Genomic DNA, 18,509 nt, shown 5'->3' with positions numbered 1-18,509 from the left:
CTCCTCTGTTTCACTTCTCTACTCCCCCAGCGTGTCTTGGGAGCCCCTTCCAGATAAACTCGTTGCTCTCAAATCCCTGTCTCAGAGCTTCTAGGGAACCCAGCTCAGGGTAAGAGTAATCATACCATCCCCATTTGGCAAAGGAAGAAACTGAGGCATTGAGAGTCTGGTTTACATGACTTTTGATAGAAAGTAAGTGGCAGAGCCAGGCTCCTGAGTCCAAGTTTTAACCACCACCTTATAAAGCCGTAGTGCCTCTGAGTGCTCCCTGGGTTCTAGGCTTCACCGAATGAAGTGCTTCATACAACATATTTTGCAGGTAATAAAATAAGCTCAGGTAAGTTATGTGAAAAATCCGAGGTTATGAGCAGTAAGTGGCAGAATAAGAATTTAAGTTCAGGTCAATGCTTTAAAGCATCCTGCCATGCTGCTCTCCCTCGGAGTTGCAATATTTAGCTGCTTTTTCAACTAGATGGCTCTCGGGTGGAAGTAAGCAGGATCTAGGGTTCTCACTGGCAAGTCCAAGGAGACACAAATTATAGTCCTCAAACGAGCTGTAACCCTTGTCCTAAGTCTCAGTGCCATTTTTTGTTTTGTTTTGAGGGTTTTTGTGTGTGTGATTCTGATTCATGATTCTGCCAGCCACCCTGGATCAGAGTTTCCAGGCTATTTTCCTCCAGTAATGCCTTCTAGGGCTCACTTTCCTCTGCCTGGGAGTGTTTCCGGATGCTGGTCTTTTCCCTGAGGAATGGATGGGCAGAGGCCGGGGGTGGGGGTTGGTAAGGTAAGGTGGCCAGCCGTAACTGAGCTTTTTCTCTATGCTAGGGGCTTTGCATAAGTTATATCATTTAATCCTCTTGGAACTTCCTTAGTGTAGTTGCTTAATGTACTTCTTACCATTTTAAAGACCAGGAAATGAGGTTAAGAGAAACTAAGTAATTTGCCCAAAGAATTCATCCAAGGTTAAATGGTTCAAAACCCAAGTCTCTTGGACTCCGAAGCAGTCCTCTCTCCATTAAGCCTGGCAAATCAAGGACAGGTAGAAAGCTGCCAGCAACTCGCACGGCCCTCCTTGTCCAGCACCTGCTGAGAGGGGCCAGACCATTTCTGATGATGACCTAGCATAAAATCCCTGCTCAAATCCCAAGTGGCTGGTGTTAATGCCCATTGTGGGGGAAGATCTGTCATGCAAATCTTTTTGTGTGTGTGTCTTTTTAGAGCCGCTCCCGTGGCATGTGGAGGTTCCCAGGCTAGGGGTCTAATCTGAGCCGTAGCCGCCGGCCTTCACCACAGCCACAGCAACATCAGATCTGAGCCACATCTGCCATCTACACCATAGTTCAAGGCAATGCTGGATCCTCGACCCACTGATCGAGGCCAGGGATTGAACCCGCAACCTCATGGTTCCTAGTCGGACTTGTTTCTGCTGCGCCATGATGGGAACTCCTGTCATATCTTAAGCAAGTTTCTCTTCCATCCATGAGTGTTCTCTAAGCATTGGGCTCTATGCTGATCATTACAAGATGAGGATGAGGAAACAAGGAAAGATCTGGACCCTAATGCCCAGTTTGGGAAAATGGACCATGTGCAGATGAGGCAGCTAAATACACACATGACACTTGTATCTAAGTCTGGGGGTGGGGAAATAGTTGGGTTGGTCAGTGTGAATTCAAAGCCCCTTTCTGTACACTCTTGACCAATCTGTTCTACCCCATTTGGGATCCGATAGCTTAAATAAGACAGGAAAAATTGGCAAGGAACCAGAATAAATGTACAATGTGAATTGCTCTGTGACAGTCAAATGGTAAAAAATGTCACATTTATTTTTTTTAAATCAAAATAAACCTGGTACACATACCCGCTCTTCCAATTGCTGAGAATCTGTATCTCCTGCTTAGGTGAGACCTCTTGGGCTTGTGGGGCAGCAGGGTCAGTCCTCATCTGTCAGTCACCACTGTCCATTTGAAGGATGCTGTCTCCCCTAGCATCCTCTCCCTCCATGCCTCAGGGACTACTGGGTAGAGTTTGAGTCACAGGGCCTGGTGCCCATCTCCACAGGTCCTGGGCATCCTTGATGCTGCCACCTCACTGTCCCTGTGTGTGGTGGGCTCAGGCCTCTGTCATTCCTGGAATACCATCTATACAGACTCCTTCCAAATCTTGGGAGACCATCCTGAGTTGGCGGGGGTTGCGGGTGGGGGTCTCTTCTCTTAAACCTCAAGCTCACAGCCCCTATTCCGCCCCTACTATTAGGCCACCATCCAAATTCCCTCCCTGGGCCTTCATCTTTGAACTGTAAGGCTTAACTATGGGTGATCTCCCAGGCAAAACCACCCTACACAAAACTAAACAGAACAAAACAAAAACAAATAAAACACAAAGCAAGAACTTGTTTATAAACTCCCTCCATTTCCCTCTCTCTCTCTCTCTCCCTCCCTCCCTCTCTCTCTCTCTCTCTCTCTCTCACTCTCTCACACACACACACACACACACACACACACACAATGAGTAAACAAATCAAGTCCTTTGGAAATGAAAAGCTATCCCCTCTCCACATGTATAAAGGGCTTTTACACACCAGCATGTTGTAGTGACTAAGAGTATAACTGCTTCAATTTATGTCTCAGCCCTGCCACTTATTGGCTGACTAATCTTGGGCAAACCACTTAACCTCTCTGTTTTTCGATGTACAGACCGGGGGTAATGACCACATCACAGGATGTTGAGTTACGGCTGATAAAGCGTTTATTTAGCACAGCACTGCAAGCACCCATAGAGCGAAAGCAACCCACCTTTTTTTCCAGCTCTGCCAAGTGCAGCCAAGCCCCCTCCTGAGGTCTAGGCAAAGACAGAGCGAGTACTTCTGAGCATTATCAGAGTGTTTTACAATAAAACCCATCATTTATGGGCTGAATGGTACCTCACCTCCACATTCCTTTGTGGAGGTCCTAACTCCCAGAACCTCAGAATGTGATTGTATTTAGAGAGAAGGCTATTAAAGAGGTGACTCTGTTGAAGCTAAGGAGCGTTCGGGTGGGCCCTCTGCCAGTGTGATTTCCTTATAAGAAGAGGCGCTTAGGACCAGCAGGGAGACACCAGGGACATGCAGGAACACAGGTCAGCCTTATAAGAGGCAGCAAGAGGGTGGCCATCTGCAAGCCAAAGAAAGAAGCCTGGAACAGATCATTCCCTTATGGCCTGCAGAGGACACCAAACCTGCCAGCACTTGATCTTGAACTTCCAGCCTCTAGAACTGTGGGAAAATATATTTCAGTTGTTTAAGCCACAGAGTCTGGTATTTTGCTGTGGCAGCCCTAGCTGACTAATACACCACCTCAGAAATTCATGACTGCCAATGTCTCTCAAGTGCATCATTGCCAACCTTGACCCTTATTTGGGGGCCAGTGGGGGGCAGGGGAGGCACGGGGCAATGGCTGCAGGAATTGAGAATTTGTTATGCACAGTATAAACCATTCTTCTGTTTTCATCACTAACCTCCCATGGCAACAAGTTGGAAATGTTAAAAGGACACCAAAACAGCAGACCTGGGATCAAAAGTTCCCAGAAGGCACTGAGGTAAAGGAATTAGTGCTCCTTGCCTCAGGAGATAAAATAGTCCTTCTGGAAATTGAATCAAAGATTTATATATTGGTGAGGATGTGGAAATATAGGGAGAGGCTCTCTTCCTCATCCCATGATTTAAAAAAAAAAAAAAAAAAGTCACCAAAGCCCAGTCCCTAGGGCTTTTTGAGGGCCTACAAAATGTTTCAGAAAGAAAAATTAAATTGATTGTAAGATAATTTCTTATAAAATGGCCAGTTGAAAATAAAAAGGAAAATCGAAATAAAATTACAAAATGCTGGAGTTCCTCTTGTGGCACAGCAGAAACGAGTGTGACTAGTAACCATGAGGTTGCAAGTTCTATCCCTGGCCTCACTCAATGGGTTAAAGATCTGGCATTTCCATGAGCTGTGGTGTAGGTCACAGACCCGGCCAGGATCCTGCGCTGCTATGGCTGTGGTGTAGGCTGGCAGCTCTAGCTCCAATTGAACCCCTAGCCTGGAACCTCCATATGCTGCAGATTGGGCCCTAAAAAGCAAAAAAAAAAAGAAAATATATATATATATATATGTGTGTGTGTGTAATATATATGTGTGTAATATATATATGTGTGTGTGTGATATATATGTGTGTGATATATATGTGTGATATATATATGTAATATATGTGTGTGATATATATGTGTGTAATATATGTGTGTGATATATATGTGTGTAATATATGTGTGTGATATATATGTTATATATGTGTGATATATATGTGATATATGTGATATATGTGTGATATATATGTTACATATGTGATATATATGTGTAATATATATGTTATATATGTTACATAGATGTTATATATGTAATATACATGTGCTATATATGTTATACATGTAATATATGTGTTATATGTGTAATATATATGTTATATGTGTAATATATATGTTATATATGTGTAATATATATATGTTTTATATATATCCTTTCAAAGAGTTTTCAACCACTTTTATATTAAAAAATTTTTTATTGTTATTTCCCCAATACCATTTTTTTTCTACTGTATAGCATGGTGACCCAGTTACACATACATGTATACATTCTTTTTTCTCCCATTATCATGCTCCATCATAAGTGACTAGACATAGTTCTCAGTGCTACACAGTAGGATCTCATTGCACATTTATATTTAAAATAGGCTGCTGAAGCATTTTAATATAGTTGATATCATGGAGGAGGTACCAGTAAAAGTTAGCATGCCTTTGGATCTATGGGAGACTTAAATTGGTTCTGCTCTCTCCACTGTGGCCAAATTCATACCAGACATGCCTGTATTTAGGGGATGATGATGACATGGGGACAAGGGCTGTGATGTAGGATGGGGGTGGGGGAGAAGCCAAGGCTCCCAGTGAAAAACAAGCCGTATAGGAAGGTGGTCAGGACTCCACCTTAAACCTGGGCTCAAGCCTGAATTCTGCTGCTGTGTGACTCTGGGCAACTTAATAAACCCTCTAAACCTTAGTGTTATCAGTGGCACAAAGGGGATGAGAATGCCTGCCTCATAAAAGCTGCCAGAGAATTGAGAGGAGGCGTATAAGGTGCTTAGTTGCGCTAATGCTTAAATGTTATTGTAGCTATTGTAATTGTCATGGAATTCAGCAGTCTCACCCAGGAGGGAGAGGAAGGGAAAATATTCAGTAAGTGGAAATTGACTGGATGTTGTTCCCACAGTTGAGAAAAACAGCAGTGCAGAGAAATTATGTGACTTGCTGGATCCCAGGTCCCCAGTGAGGCCTGGGAGGAGGTAGGGCCAGGCCTGGGGTGCAGAGCCCAGCAGACCCAGGCCCACAGGCAGCAGGCAGGGCTTGGAAGAATGCTTCACACCACACCGGAGCCCCTGAAGCTATGCGAGGCCCCTGGGGGCTCAGAGCCGGTTCCCAGGCCCCTGTGGGCTTAGGCACCTCTTCTGCAGCTCCAGTACAGGGGGAGCAGAAACTGCCAGCTAGTATCCTAGGAATGTGGACCACTCTGCCAGGAGCAACAGGCCCACAGCCAGACCCCTGAGAGCTGCAGTCTTCTCACATGGGGCAGTGCCCTGGGGCAGAACTAAGTCCAGGCTGTGAATTCACAGACTGGCCGCCAGGGTCTGTGAATTCTGCGAGGGTTAAAAGGCGTTAGAAAGGTTGAAAGTAGCTTAAGAGAGTAAAAAGGGGAAATGCTGAGGCCATTGCTGATGGGCAAACATTCCACCAAAGTGGGGGTTTGGGAGTGGGAAGACTTTCCAATTGCTCTTTGGGTGCATGTGGCAGTCCTTCAGCGGCTGCAAGGGGGCAAGTGAAACAGTTTGAGGACATTTCCAAAGAAGGTTGTTTCGTGTTAGGGATGGAAGATATCTTGAGGCTGACCATTTCCTGGAACGAGTGGGGGGTGGGGGGGTTGATGGGGTGTTTTTGCTTTCAAGCTGTCATCATGGCCCCTATGGGGGCGGGGGGAGGCCTGCCATCAAGGCAGTTTCTCAGCAGAGATCCAGACCAGAAGGCCCCTGGCCAGGGAGCCAGAAGACCTGGATTCTAGGCCTAGCTGGTCACTCACTGAAAAGGTCTTTTCCGTGGTCCTGTTTATTATCTGTACATTGAAGGGTGGGACCACCCAAGAATGTCCAGTTGCTGACCCTTGAGCCAAATCCAACATGCGATTGTGTTTTCTTTGGCCTCCAAATGACTATTAAGGCTTTTAGTTTGCATGCCATTAGGAAGAGTGTGCCTTCTTCCATCACAGCCCCTCCGCTCCCTGCTGTGTTATACCTGCCAAGTTCCTGCCTTCAGGTACCCCTGCGGTCCCTGTAGGCCCTGGGCCTGCTGCCCCTGAACTGGATGACGCCTACTGCCTTCCCGCGCCATCTGCGGTTCCTCAATTCTCAATAGCACCTTCTCACTTTCAGTGCCTCCTGCAGTCACCTTACACCGCCCTCCACAAATATTTGACACTCCAGCTTCTTGAGTCAATTATTCCTTTCAGAAAACTGGAGAGAGAAGTGATATAATTAACTACTTGAGAGAAAGTGAACTGAGCAACAAGCTGTAACTACTGAGACTCACAATGGAGGCTGAAGCCTGGGGCCTCATTTGACCTCTCCCAGCGGACGGTGGTCGGATGCCTCCTTGGGTAGAAGGGGTCGGTCAGGCCAAGCCTAGTTCCTGCTCGGAGCCACCGCCTTCCCGCATCAGAGCAAGCAGCGGCCTCGGTCAGCCCCCAGGCTCCAGGCCAGGGCAGTAAGCTACGGGTTCTGTCCTTCTCCACCAAGTAGCAAGGGTCACCATCAACACCCCAGAAAGCAAATCCTTTCCTCATGCACTGTGCCCGGGAAACAGTTGCTCTGTCCCTAATTTGGGGTCTGGACACTGTTGTGTCGTTGGATCCTTCCATCCCATCCTCAAACCACGGACCAGATAAATCCAGTTGAACTGACTTCAAAGCAAACACTGAGCAGGGCCATCTGTGATTCATTCCTGAGCGGGCCCTTTGCTAGTTATGTAACCAGAGAGATCCAGACATAAAGACACAGATTGGAAGAACTTTTTTTTTTTTAACCCCAAAACTTTACAGTATTGGGATAATTATGGCTTTCATAGCGTTGATTACTTTAAGCTGTCAGTAATTCGAGTCTTTCTCAGAGTCAGTGACCAACTTTTTGTAATTGGATTCTCTCTTCCCACTTCCATCCCTAAGTGAGGGGGACAGAATCCTGAGTTCGCAGGGCTTTCTTCGGAGCACCTCACCCTGCGCACCTTGTCCTCAGGATGCTACAAGGCACACATCTCCCTCCAGGCATCCTCCTGGGCTCATCACACACCTGCTTTCCAGTCCAGTCTTGTTAGAGAAACTTTGTTAATCTCCTACCTGAAAGAAAAAGTGTGAAGCTAAATTGACCAAGGTTTTTGATGTGAATCCTTCACAAATCACCCAAAATACATATTGTGGTTTATGGATAAAGGGCAATAGCAAATACTAGAGACTTTAGGAAACAATATTTTCCACACATTTGCATTTTTAAAACATTTTTATGATTATAAAACTAATATCTATCAATAACAAATCAGTGGATATAACAAAACAGAAACAGACTCATAGGTATAGAGAAGAGAACCAGCAGTTACCAGTGTGAATTGTGGGGAGTGGGGGGCAATGGGCAAGACAGAGGAAGAGCATTAAAAGGTACAGACTACTAGATATGAAATAAAAAAGATACAAGGAGGTAATGGACAGCATAGGATATATAGCCAGTATTTTATAATAACTTTAAATGGAGCATAATCAATAAAAATTATCGAATGACTCTGTTGTATCCCTGAAACTAATGTAACACTGCAAATCGACTATACTTCAGTTAAAAAATAGACATATTAAAAATACCTGTTAATGTGAAAATTCTAAAAAGTATAAAGAAAAAAAATTAATATCCTTGCCTGGGAGGATTATTCACATGATAAATAATGCTAATTTTCCAGCACATTTCTCTCCAGTCTTTGTTTCATCTATGCTTATATTTCTAGAGTTGAAATTATATTGCACTTATCATTTTGTATCCCGAACTTCTACTTAAATATTTTCCCACATAATAAAAAACTTTATAATCTTAGTTTTCAATAGCAACACAACTTCAAATGCAATGGATGTACCATAATTTAAAAAAAAATCCTTTATTGGGAGTATCCTTCATGGCTAGCTCAGTGGTTAACGAACCTGACTAGCATCCATGAGGAGCGGGTTCCATCCCTGGCCTTGCTCAATGGACAAAAGATCTGGCATTGCCGTGAGCTGTGGTGTAGGTTGCAGACGTGGCTTGGATCCTGAGTTGCTGTGGCTGTGGTGTGGGCCGGCAGCTACAGTTCCAATTCAACCCCTAGCCTGGGAACCTCCATGTGCCATGGGTGCAGCCCTAAAAAGACAAAAAGACCAAAAAAAAAATTTAAAAATCCTCTATTGTAGAACAAAGGTCATGTCCAGTGTTTTGCTGCTATAAATGCTGCAGTGAACATCTTTAGCCATAAATTTCCATCTGCATTTCTGTTTACCATCTCTTCCTAGAAGGGTAACCAACTCTGCATCAGAGAGTATGTAAATTTTTGAACATTCTTAATACATTTCACAAAGATTGAACTACCTTTTCACCATTCTGCCTGAGTATTTTTTTAAACCTCACTATTTTGTACAAAGTAAAAATGGAGAGTCTCATGCTTGCATTAACTTATCCTTCTTTGGTTATCCGTTAAAATAGTTACTTTTTTCAAATCTTTCTTAGTAATTTGCATCTTACCCCTCCTTCAAGGAGACAGTGTGCAAGTCCATGGACTGAAGCTAAGGGTAATTGTGAGATTTCTGGTACAAAGATGCTCCCACCTCAGTGCAGACCATCCTAAGGCAAGAGCAGCGAGGTCTGAGAAGAAGGTTAGTTGAGCCAGCCTAGCCAGAGGAGGACTAGGTCAGGGGTGGTTTCCATTCCCGGTTATATTGGTTACCTATTGCTGTGTGACAAATTGCCCTCCAGACTTAATGGCTTACAACAATAAAAGGTTATTGTCTCTGCGTCTGTAGGTCAGAAACTTGAGGACAGTTTAGCTGGTACTTCTGTCTTGGGGTCCCTCCTGAAGTTGCAGTCAAGGCCGTGACTAGGGCTGGAGGAGCCCAAAGTGGCCCATTCACATGGCTGTTGGCTAGAGGCCTCAGTCCCTCCCACGTGGGTTTCTCCACAGAGTGTCCTCACAGCATGACAACGGCTTCCCCCCAGAATGAATGATCAGAGAGAGAGATGAAAAGGGAAGCTGCTGTATCTTTTATAACCTGGTGGTAAAAGTGATATACTGTCACTTATGCCGTGTTCTATTGGCCGTATAGAGCAATGGTCTGTTGGTCCCACCGTTACAGTGTGGAAGGGAACAACACAAGACCAGGCAGGAAGGCTCATTGGAGGCCATCCTGAAAGCTGGTGCACCCAGGCTATGAGTTTTCACCAGTTCCTTTTTTGAGGAGAGGCTTAGTAGCAGATAGTAGAAAACTTCTCTGTGATTTTCACAATATGCTTAACCATAATACAAATGTAGTTAACCATATATCGTTAACCATGTATAAATTAACCATATACAATTCTGTTCTCATCATAAGGCTGGTATCAGCCAGTTTGTTTTGTCCCCATAAATCTGTAATTAAAAGGCCCTTTGGAAGTTTCTGCTGTGGTGCAAACAGGATCAGTGGCATCTCTGGAGCCTGGGATGCACGTCTGATCCCTGGCCCAGCACAGTGGGTTAAGGATCGGGTTGCCACAGCTGCAGCACAGGTCTCAGCTGTGGCTGGGATCTGATCCCTGGCCTGGGAATTCCATGTGCCATGGGGTGGTCAAAAAAAAAAAGGCCCCTTTGCTTATAGTTACAGATAGAAGGAACCCAGTCCAGGGGCTCAGCTCCCATTACTTCAAGCAGTAAAGAAGCCACTCCCCCTCTGCTGGGGAGTGAGTGGACAGTACGGTAGTGACGTTATGGTCCCCTTGACTGGTGTAATTGTCCATGTGTCTAGCTGTAGCTGGAGAAATGGCTCAAGGTCAGAGGACTGTCCACCTTGCATTTTGGCACACTCAGCAAAGACGTGCAGGGGCACACGGGGCCCAGGCTGGACCGCCTCTTCCCAACACGGAGCCCCTTCCCCCTCCCCACAGGCGGCCCTCCCAACCTCAGCCCAGAGCCACCAGTGCTGAGAAATGGCCGTGGTTCACCTAGGAGATGTGCCTTTTCAGGCCCCAGCAAATGCCTCTTTGTTCTCCAGGCGGTGCATTCCAACTGCCAGGGCGCAAAACGTTCTTGCCCAAGGTTGCGAATTGGGCAGAGGTGTTCCCACTCGGGACCGCACAAATGCCCTCACAGTCTGCAGTGGGCCAAGCAAGGTCAGCGGGCAGCTATAAACGCTTCCCAGAGCCGAGCCTCAATCAGACCTCTGTGCACAGCAGTTTGGTGCCCACGAGAGACCTGGAGGCCAGATTGGCCGGGCCAGCAGCCTCCGGGGAGGGATGGGGGCTCACCCTCTTTTCAGAACACCCCCATGTGTTTCCATGGTGGAGGTGAGGTGTGCAGAAGGGAGATGGCCTTGAGCAATGTCCTCCCAGACAGCTTCCTCATGCCAGTGTTTGCCTTTACTCCGCAGAGGAAGCTACCGGGGCCCTTGGCAGTGATCAACTAATGCTGACTTCGGGGTTCCAGGAGTTTAGACTCTAGACCATCCAGGATTTAAGTGCGTGCACACACATGTGCATGTGTGCCCCCCCCCCACCATGGACACACGTGAAGTGAGAAAATCGAAGGCATTGATCCTTTTTCTCTAAGACATTATGCCTGAGTGTTCCCATTCCAGAATATTATCTAAGCCAGGCAGCAGTTTCCCTACAGTATGTGAGAACAGGCTTGCTTCCTGCTGAGGAATGTTTTTTTCTTGTGGTTGGTGGTCTGACTTAGGCATAACTTGGTGGTACGAGGGGGATTCCTAACCCCTCGCTAAACATTAAGGAACTCCAGCTACACTCAGTTACATGTCACTGGTCCTCAAAGGAAACAATGAGAAGACAAAGTATATTCTAGTCTAAACTCAAAGATGGAAATATCTTTTGGTTTCAATGAAGTTGGTAAAAAATGTATGTATGTAATAAATGTAGGTATAAAGTGCTATTGGGGAATATATTTGGTTGAATTAAATTTTAGAATTTAGTGTAGCCTGTGCCCAAGGACATTTGGCAGTCAGATGCTTCAGCCAGTAACTAAAATGTGTGTTTGCAAAGGTTCCAGAGGTAGGTGACAAGCATTTACAGGGAGACGCTGAGTGCCGCTTCCCATGCCCACGGGCTCTATTCCCCATGCCCAGCACACTGCCAGGTACAGTGAAGCCTCAGTAAATGTTTGTTGCGTTGGATGGATTAATGAAAGAGATCTATTTCTTTTTTCTTTTTCTTTTTTTTCTTTTTGCCTTTTTCTGGGGCCACTCCTGTGGTATATGGAGGTTCCCAGGCTAGGGGTCGAATTGGAGTTGCAGCTGCCGGCCTACGCCACAGCCACAGCAATGTGGGATCCAAGCCGCATCTGTGACCTACACCACAGGTCACGGCAACACAGGATCCTTAACCCACTGAGAAAGGCCAGGGACCGAACCCGCAACCTCATGGTTCCTAGTCGGATTTGTTAACTACTGAGCCACGACGGGAACTCCGAGATCTATTTCTTTGAAGGCTGGCCTAGACCCTGTTCTATCACATGAACTTAAAGAAACCTCACTAAGGACAAAGCAAACTGAAAAGCCATATGTATAGTATGATACCTTTTTTTGAGGCTTAAATGAAAAAAAAACTCTATATTTAGAAGAGCATAGAACAAAGCCACTGAAATATTAAAGTCTGCAATGTTTATACTGGTTACCTCTGAGGCCCAAGACTAACTTTATGTAAGATCACCACATTTTTGCACATTACCTGCCTTTTTGGCATTGTTTGACCTGGTAAAGCAAGTTTGTATCTCTTTTCTTGGTTAAAAAATAAGGATGTTTTAAAAAGACCTCATTTAAAATGTTCATAGCACTCTACTATGTCATTCTATGGGAAAGAATGCTAATCTTTTATCAAAAGAGAAAGCTGGAGTTCCCGTCGTGGCTCAGTGGTTAATGAACCCGACTAGGAACCATGGGGTTTTGGGTTCGATCCCTGGCTCACTCAGTGGGTTAAAGATCCGACGTTGCCATGAGCTGTGGTGTAGGTCACGGAGGTGGATCAGATCCCCAGTTGCTGTGGCTGTGGTGTAGGCTGGCGGATGTAGCTTCAATTCGACCCCTAGCCTGGGAACCTCCATATGCCGCCGGGGGCAGACCTAAAAAAAAGAGAGAGAGAGAGAGAGAGAGAGAGCAAAGTTGAGGAAGGTTTATCCGTTCTGAAGGTCATGGCAATTTCCTGACTTTTCATCAGTTGATCTTGAACCACCAGGCCAGTGGTAAGAAAGAAAAAAAGAATGCTATAAAACGTTAGGTGAATGTTGAGAACTACATTAGATGCCATATTTATTTATTCCACAAGTATTTACTGAGTGCTGTGCTTACTTGACAGGTTTGTAAACACAACAGGAACTATAGCACAAAGGGTAAAATCATGGAAAGAAGTCAGAATTCTAGATGGATTTTTTTTTTAAAGTCACCTAAAGTTCTAAAGAATGGGAACCTCAGACTGTGGCCTTTCCTTCATCAAAGTTCATTATTGCAGCCTGTTCCTCCTCTCGGTGCTTTATTTCTCCTCCTTATCAGGTGGAATGCCAGTTTAACATGATGTGGTCATGTGATGTTTTTCCTGTAAATTTATCATAATTGCAATTGTAGATACATAACAATCTGTATGGTCAAAGAAAATAAACCTTCTAATGAGGACTCAAGCTAACCACCTTAGGGAATTGCTCCCTTTGATTGTATTTTAAGGCCATTAAAATATTTGTTTAGTGATTTATTCGTCTTGGAGACAGATGTAAGGATTGGTCTATTTTTCACGTTACAGTGGAGTTTTCTTTTTAAATATTCTCCTTGGCCTTGTGGTGAAATGTACATTATGGTACTTCCTCACCATGACACATGCAAAAGCGTTATTCATCAAGCGGTATTTTCAAGCATACCTCTCATTATTCTTTCAAGTGTATAAACATAAGGAAGCCCTGTACTCTTCCCGCAGCATAAAAAGAATCAAAGATGTCCTGCAATTCCTGACCCACGTGGACTGGAGTTTAAGCGCAGGGTCACCATATTTCACATAAAGTTCTCTCTTGTTCTTTTCGCTTCTCCTCTCTCCCCCTCACCAAATACAGCACGGTACTTGGTCTGATGCTAAATCAAGGTAAATGAGACGTGACCTATTAAAAAGGAAATGAATAATTCGAAAGAGGGGAAAATTGCATTCCTGGCTAGAAGCGTGGTGGTCATGGCTTGAATGTGTAGGTTTATTCCGCCACTTCGCTAGATGACTTTGCTTTTGGGGTGGCATGTCTTCCATCATCCAAATTACCTCATGAAATCAGCAAAGTCAGTCAAGCCATGCTTTGGTACTATCTCCATTCTCTTTTTTTTCATGGTTATTTTTCATGGGGCCCTTTAAATTAATGGATATACGTAGAGCAGACCTGTCTTTGAGGGGTCTGTGGGAGTAGTTCTTAGGAAATTCCCTTAAACTTGATCCAAATCCGGAATTAAATAACCGGTGTGAGCAGGCACACAGGTCAATGTTTCATGGGCAAAACTGGTTAATAGAATTCCTCAGGGTCTTCCAAGTACCAGTGGAACCAGCCTTAGCCCTCTTGGCAGAACATGGAGGAGGTGGTGGGGTTGGGAAGCTTCTCAAGTCATCCCAGGCAGTTCTTACATGTGCCAGAGGCCAGCCTGAGCAGCACACGACTCATCCAAGGAGGCCAGGTCTACACAAGCAGAGTAAAGAGTCAGAGCACTGAGATTTTCTTGGCTGCAGGATGAATATCATGTTGTCTGGGTACCTCTATTAAGTGCCGTGGCCAATGTGGCTTTGATCAGGCAACTCAAGTAAAAACCACCAAAGGAGGGAGTTCCCTTTGTGGCTCAGTGGTTAATGAACCCAACTAGAATTCATGAGGATGCAAGTTTGATCCCTGGCCTCGTTTCAGTGGGTTAAGATTCTAGCATTGCCGTGAGCTGTGGTGTAGGTCACAGATGCAGCTCGGATCCTGCGTTGCTGTGGCTGTGGTGTAGGCCAGCAGCTACAGCTTCAATTTGACCCCTAGCCTGGGAATGTCCATATGTGGCCCAAAAAATAAAAAAGCAAAGAAAAAACAAAACAAAACAAAAAACCACCAAGGCAACCCGTTCCTTAGGCTCTGTGTTCCTTGTCACTGTCTTGAAAATTTGCTGCATCCTGGTCTTTGCACAGCTTTTTGCTTTCTTTTTCTCTCTATTCACTTATAACAAGGAGGGAGGGGAGAAATAGTGTTTTGATACATTATAATCATCAGTGTGGTCTCCTTATGGAGTGAACAGGTCCTCTTATTTCTAGCCAGTGTTGAGAATAATAAGAGGAGTTCCCGCTGTGGTGCAGTAGGTTAAGGATCCTCCTGCAGTGGCTTGGGTCACAGCTGTGGCTCGGGTTCCATCCCTGGCCTGGGAACTCCCATATGCCAAGGATGTGGCCAAAAAAGAAAAAAGAGAGAGAGAACTAAGAAGTAAATTTTCCTTACTATGATTGAGGCAATCGTTAGAAAAGACTTTGCAAAAAAAGAAAGAAAGAGAGGAAGGAAGGAAGGAAGAGAACAGACTTTGTTGATGGGATTTTTTTGTATCAGCTTTTTTTTTTTTTTTTTTTTTTTAAGTAATGGGGTGTGAGGGGAAGAGCGCCCCCTCCAGCTGTAGGAGGCATGCAGCAGGGGGCCCAGGAGAGCTGCCATCAAGCCTGTGCTCCTTTCAATAAGGGAATCCTTTGGGCACTTACTTCTAAGTTACTTAAAGAGTCACACTCACACAAAGTCAAGAGCGGAGATATGTTTGTGGGTATCTTTACAAAACCTAATGATGAAAAGCTTGAGTTGCCTGTGACGGGCAAAAGCAAGGTGCTGCTGACCATAGTATGACTTCAGATCATAGCAAAAATGTTGTGAAAGCCAGTTCTCTTAGAAAAAGGATTCAGTTGTGCTGAAATACCGTGAAACAGTGACACTTTAGGCTTGATATATAAATGTCCCTAAATTTTTCAGAAATTGAGGAGGAACTTATTAAGAGGCTGGCATTTGTAGAATTAGCAAACAGTGTCAAGTCACTGCCAGAGAGCACTTCTCAAACGGAGCCTGTAAATGGGAAGTGTTATGCAAGCCTTTCGCTGGAACAATAATCATCACTTCGATCATGATGGAAACGGCTTACCTGGACTTCGCTCACAGAAATATTTGCCTTGGAAATGTGTCAGTTACTAAGTTCTGAAGTATATAGGCCTGAGCTCAGTTTGGATTTGCTCTCTCTCTCCCTCACCCTCACTCTTCGGGAATAAAAACAACTTAGCAGCTTTGGGGGCTATTTATAACAGCCCTAAACTGGAAACAACTCAAATGTCCAGCACTAGATGAGTGGACCAGTCAACAGGTGGTACCTCCGCATGATGGAATCCTACCCAGCAACAGAAAAGAACAAATCACGGAACGCAGCAACACAGATCTCCAAAACACCGTACTGAGAAGACACAAAAAACAGATCCAAAAAAGTACATGTTTCATGATTCAACTTATATGAAATTCTAGAAAAAGCAAAACTAATCTGTTAATGACAGAGGGCAGATCAGTGGTGGCCTGGGGCTGAGGTGGGAAATGGCCAACAAAGGAGCACAAAGGCACTTGTGGGGTGATGGAAATGTTCTGTCTCATGACTGCGGTGATGGTTATGAGGGTGTAAACATTCATCGAAACTCATCAAAAGGTACCCTTAAGATGGGAGCATGTAAGTAATTTTTTTTTTTTTTTTTTTTTTTTTGCTTTTTAGGGCTGACCCCTCAACACATGGAGGGTCCCAGGTAGGGGTCTAATTGGAGCTACATCTGCCAGCCTACACCACACTACAGCAACGCTGGATCTGAGCCGCACCTGCAACCTACACCACAGCTCACAGCAATGCCAGATCCTTAACCCACTGAGCAAGGCCAGGGATCGAACCTGCAACCTCATGGTTCCTAGTCTGATTCATTCCTGCTGTGGAACTCCTGTTGTGCGTAAATTTACGTCAGCAAAGTTGGTTTTAAAGCAAGGGCTGAAAACAGCATCAACAACAAAAACTTGGCCCTGGAGTGAGTATTTATTTGGATCATTGAAAGTGTCTGTGATCTGAGAGGAAACACACCAAGCTGTTAGTTTTGGTTACTCCCAGGGAGTAGGATTTGCGAAGAGGGATGAGAGGAATGTATCTTGTTTTTGTTTTCATATCGTGCCCTGCTTATAAGTAGGTATTACCTTTGTACTAAGGAGAAGGGAAAAAAAAGACAAAGTCCCAGATAAGATAATGGTACGCTGAGAGAGACCATCCTTGCTCTTTACGTGCTTACTCTTCTGGTAGGGGTATAGCTATGTGTGTGGTTATTGTGTGGTTAAATTAACATCAGGCTGTGGGCTTGCAAGGGGGCAAGTCTCTATAAGACCCCCTGTGTGGAGGCTGAGGGCCCATAATCTGGGTTGGGATGTGTTCATGGCACACAGCTTCCACAGCAGAAAATAATAGCGGACCAGCTACATAGCTGTGGGGAGGGCTGGGGAAGGTTACAGCTTCCCCACAGGGACAAGGGTGCAAATATCTTAGGCTAAGAGGCCTTGGGGCTTCCTAAAGTGCTTCTGATTTTACAGAGATCTTGTGTTCCTGCCTCCCATCCCCAGTGAGTTTTTTGTTTGTTTGTTTTGGTAATTTTTTTTTTTTTTTTGTCTTTTTGTCTTTTTGCCTTTTCTAAGGCCGCTCCCACAGCATATAGAGGTTCCCAGGCTAGGGGTCTAATTGGAGCTGTTGCTGCTGGCCTACGCCAGAGCCACAGCAATGTGGGATCCGAGCCGTGTCTTCAACCTACACCACAGCTCACGCCGGATCCTTAACCCACTGAGCAAGGCCAGGGATTGAACCCACAACCTCATGGTTCGGATTCGTTAACCACTAAGCCACGACGGGAACTCCCTGTTTTTGTATTTCTTTAAAAAAAATGTTGGCTTATCTCATCTGGGTTAAGGGGACTAAGAAACTTTTTGCATTGTTTCATTTGTTTTGTCACTGAGTTTGAGAGAAAAGGAGATCTGGGTGCCCTTGATGGCCAGTCTTGGTGGTGGTGGTGATGACCCAAGACATAAGAGTGAAGAAAGAGCCAAGACTGCTTCAACAGACAGCCCCCCCCGCCCAGGCCCCCGCAGCAGTTCTTCCAGGAGTTTCTGTGAAAATTTGGGGCTGGGGGTGAGGAGAGGGGTGCGTGGTTGTAATAATTTATATACCCAATAGAAACCAACGGTGTAAATAATAGCTGTATTGCAACGCGCCTTTCCATCTATGGGCAAGAAGCAAGTTGGGCTGGCCCGGGTTTGCCAGGCCGATTTACAGAAGCCTTTGAACACCGACGCTTGTGGCCCCGCGAAGGCGGGTGACTAACTGACCTGTCTGTGTACGGTCCACTTCGGAAACAGAAACTTCCCCGGTGGCATGAGAAAGAAAACACCAACCTAATCCTGCAAGGGTAACTTTAAACCAAAGCCCAACCGAGAAAGAGAGCGGGAGAGAGACTGCCAGCTGAGCCAGGCCAGAAATAAAAGTCCCATTGTCCCCGCGGAGGCCGCTCCAGGCGCGCGCTCCCGCCCCGCCCCACCCCTCTTGGCTGCTCCGCGCGCTGACATTTCGTGTCCCGGAGAGAGCGCATTCCAGAGGTGGGCAGCCTTTGCCCGAAACTGCAGCTGGAGGAGAAATCACGCAGGAGGCACAGGGGGGTCGGGTACCGGGAAGTTAGGACACGGAAAATCATTAAACACTGATGGAGCCAAATGCATTTCGGCCACAAAACAGGGATGCTGCATCTGGGAAGGTTGGGTCCATGAGAGGAGAGCCAGGGGTGGGTTGAGGAGGAGAGGTGAGAAAGGGGAGCTGTCCCAGCTCAGTGGAAGAGTGGAGGATGGACAGCTTGCTCCAGGGGGGAGTCCAGGTCTTAGAAAGTTTCAGTGGTTGCTGGGGCCCCTGCAGCCGCTGGGAGGGGTCTCCAGGAGACAGGGTGGAGGCGGCAGCTTCCCATCCGAGGCAGGGAGGTTTGGGGCCCATCTACTTAGTAAAGATGCATTGAAAGGATGAAAAGCCCCAAGATAAAAGTTTCATAGTAAAAGAGTGGATAGAGCATCGGCAGAATACGAAGTGGAAAGAGATGGGGTGGCAGTCGGGAGCCAT

The 18,509-nt window shown here is 45.6% G+C and overlaps 1 protein-coding gene across 1 annotated transcript in view; it reads left to right on the top strand.

Annotated features, from left to right (window-relative positions):
• FOXD1 (forkhead box D1) overlaps nucleotides 1-18,134 on the top strand; it is a 138,570-nt gene extending 120,436 nt beyond the window's left edge. The window contains exon 6 of the transcript XR_014838044.1: nucleotides 16,098-18,134. The gene's annotated coding sequence lies outside the window, so the exon portion shown is untranslated. The remainder of the gene's footprint in view (nucleotides 1-16,097) is intronic.
• The last annotated feature ends 375 nt before the right edge of the window (nucleotides 18,135-18,509 follow it).

Source organism: Sus scrofa, chromosome 2 (assembly GCF_054392235.1).
Source record: "Sus scrofa isolate SSC_HxYL_T2T_F1_AM1 chromosome 2, Sscrofa_HxYL_maternal_Yorkshire_Landrace_v2.0, whole genome shotgun sequence".
Classification (NCBI taxonomy): Eukaryota; Metazoa; Chordata; class Mammalia; order Artiodactyla; family Suidae; genus Sus; species Sus scrofa.
Note: the sequence above shows the minus strand (reverse complement) of the source record. Positions and strands in the feature narration are given on the sequence as shown.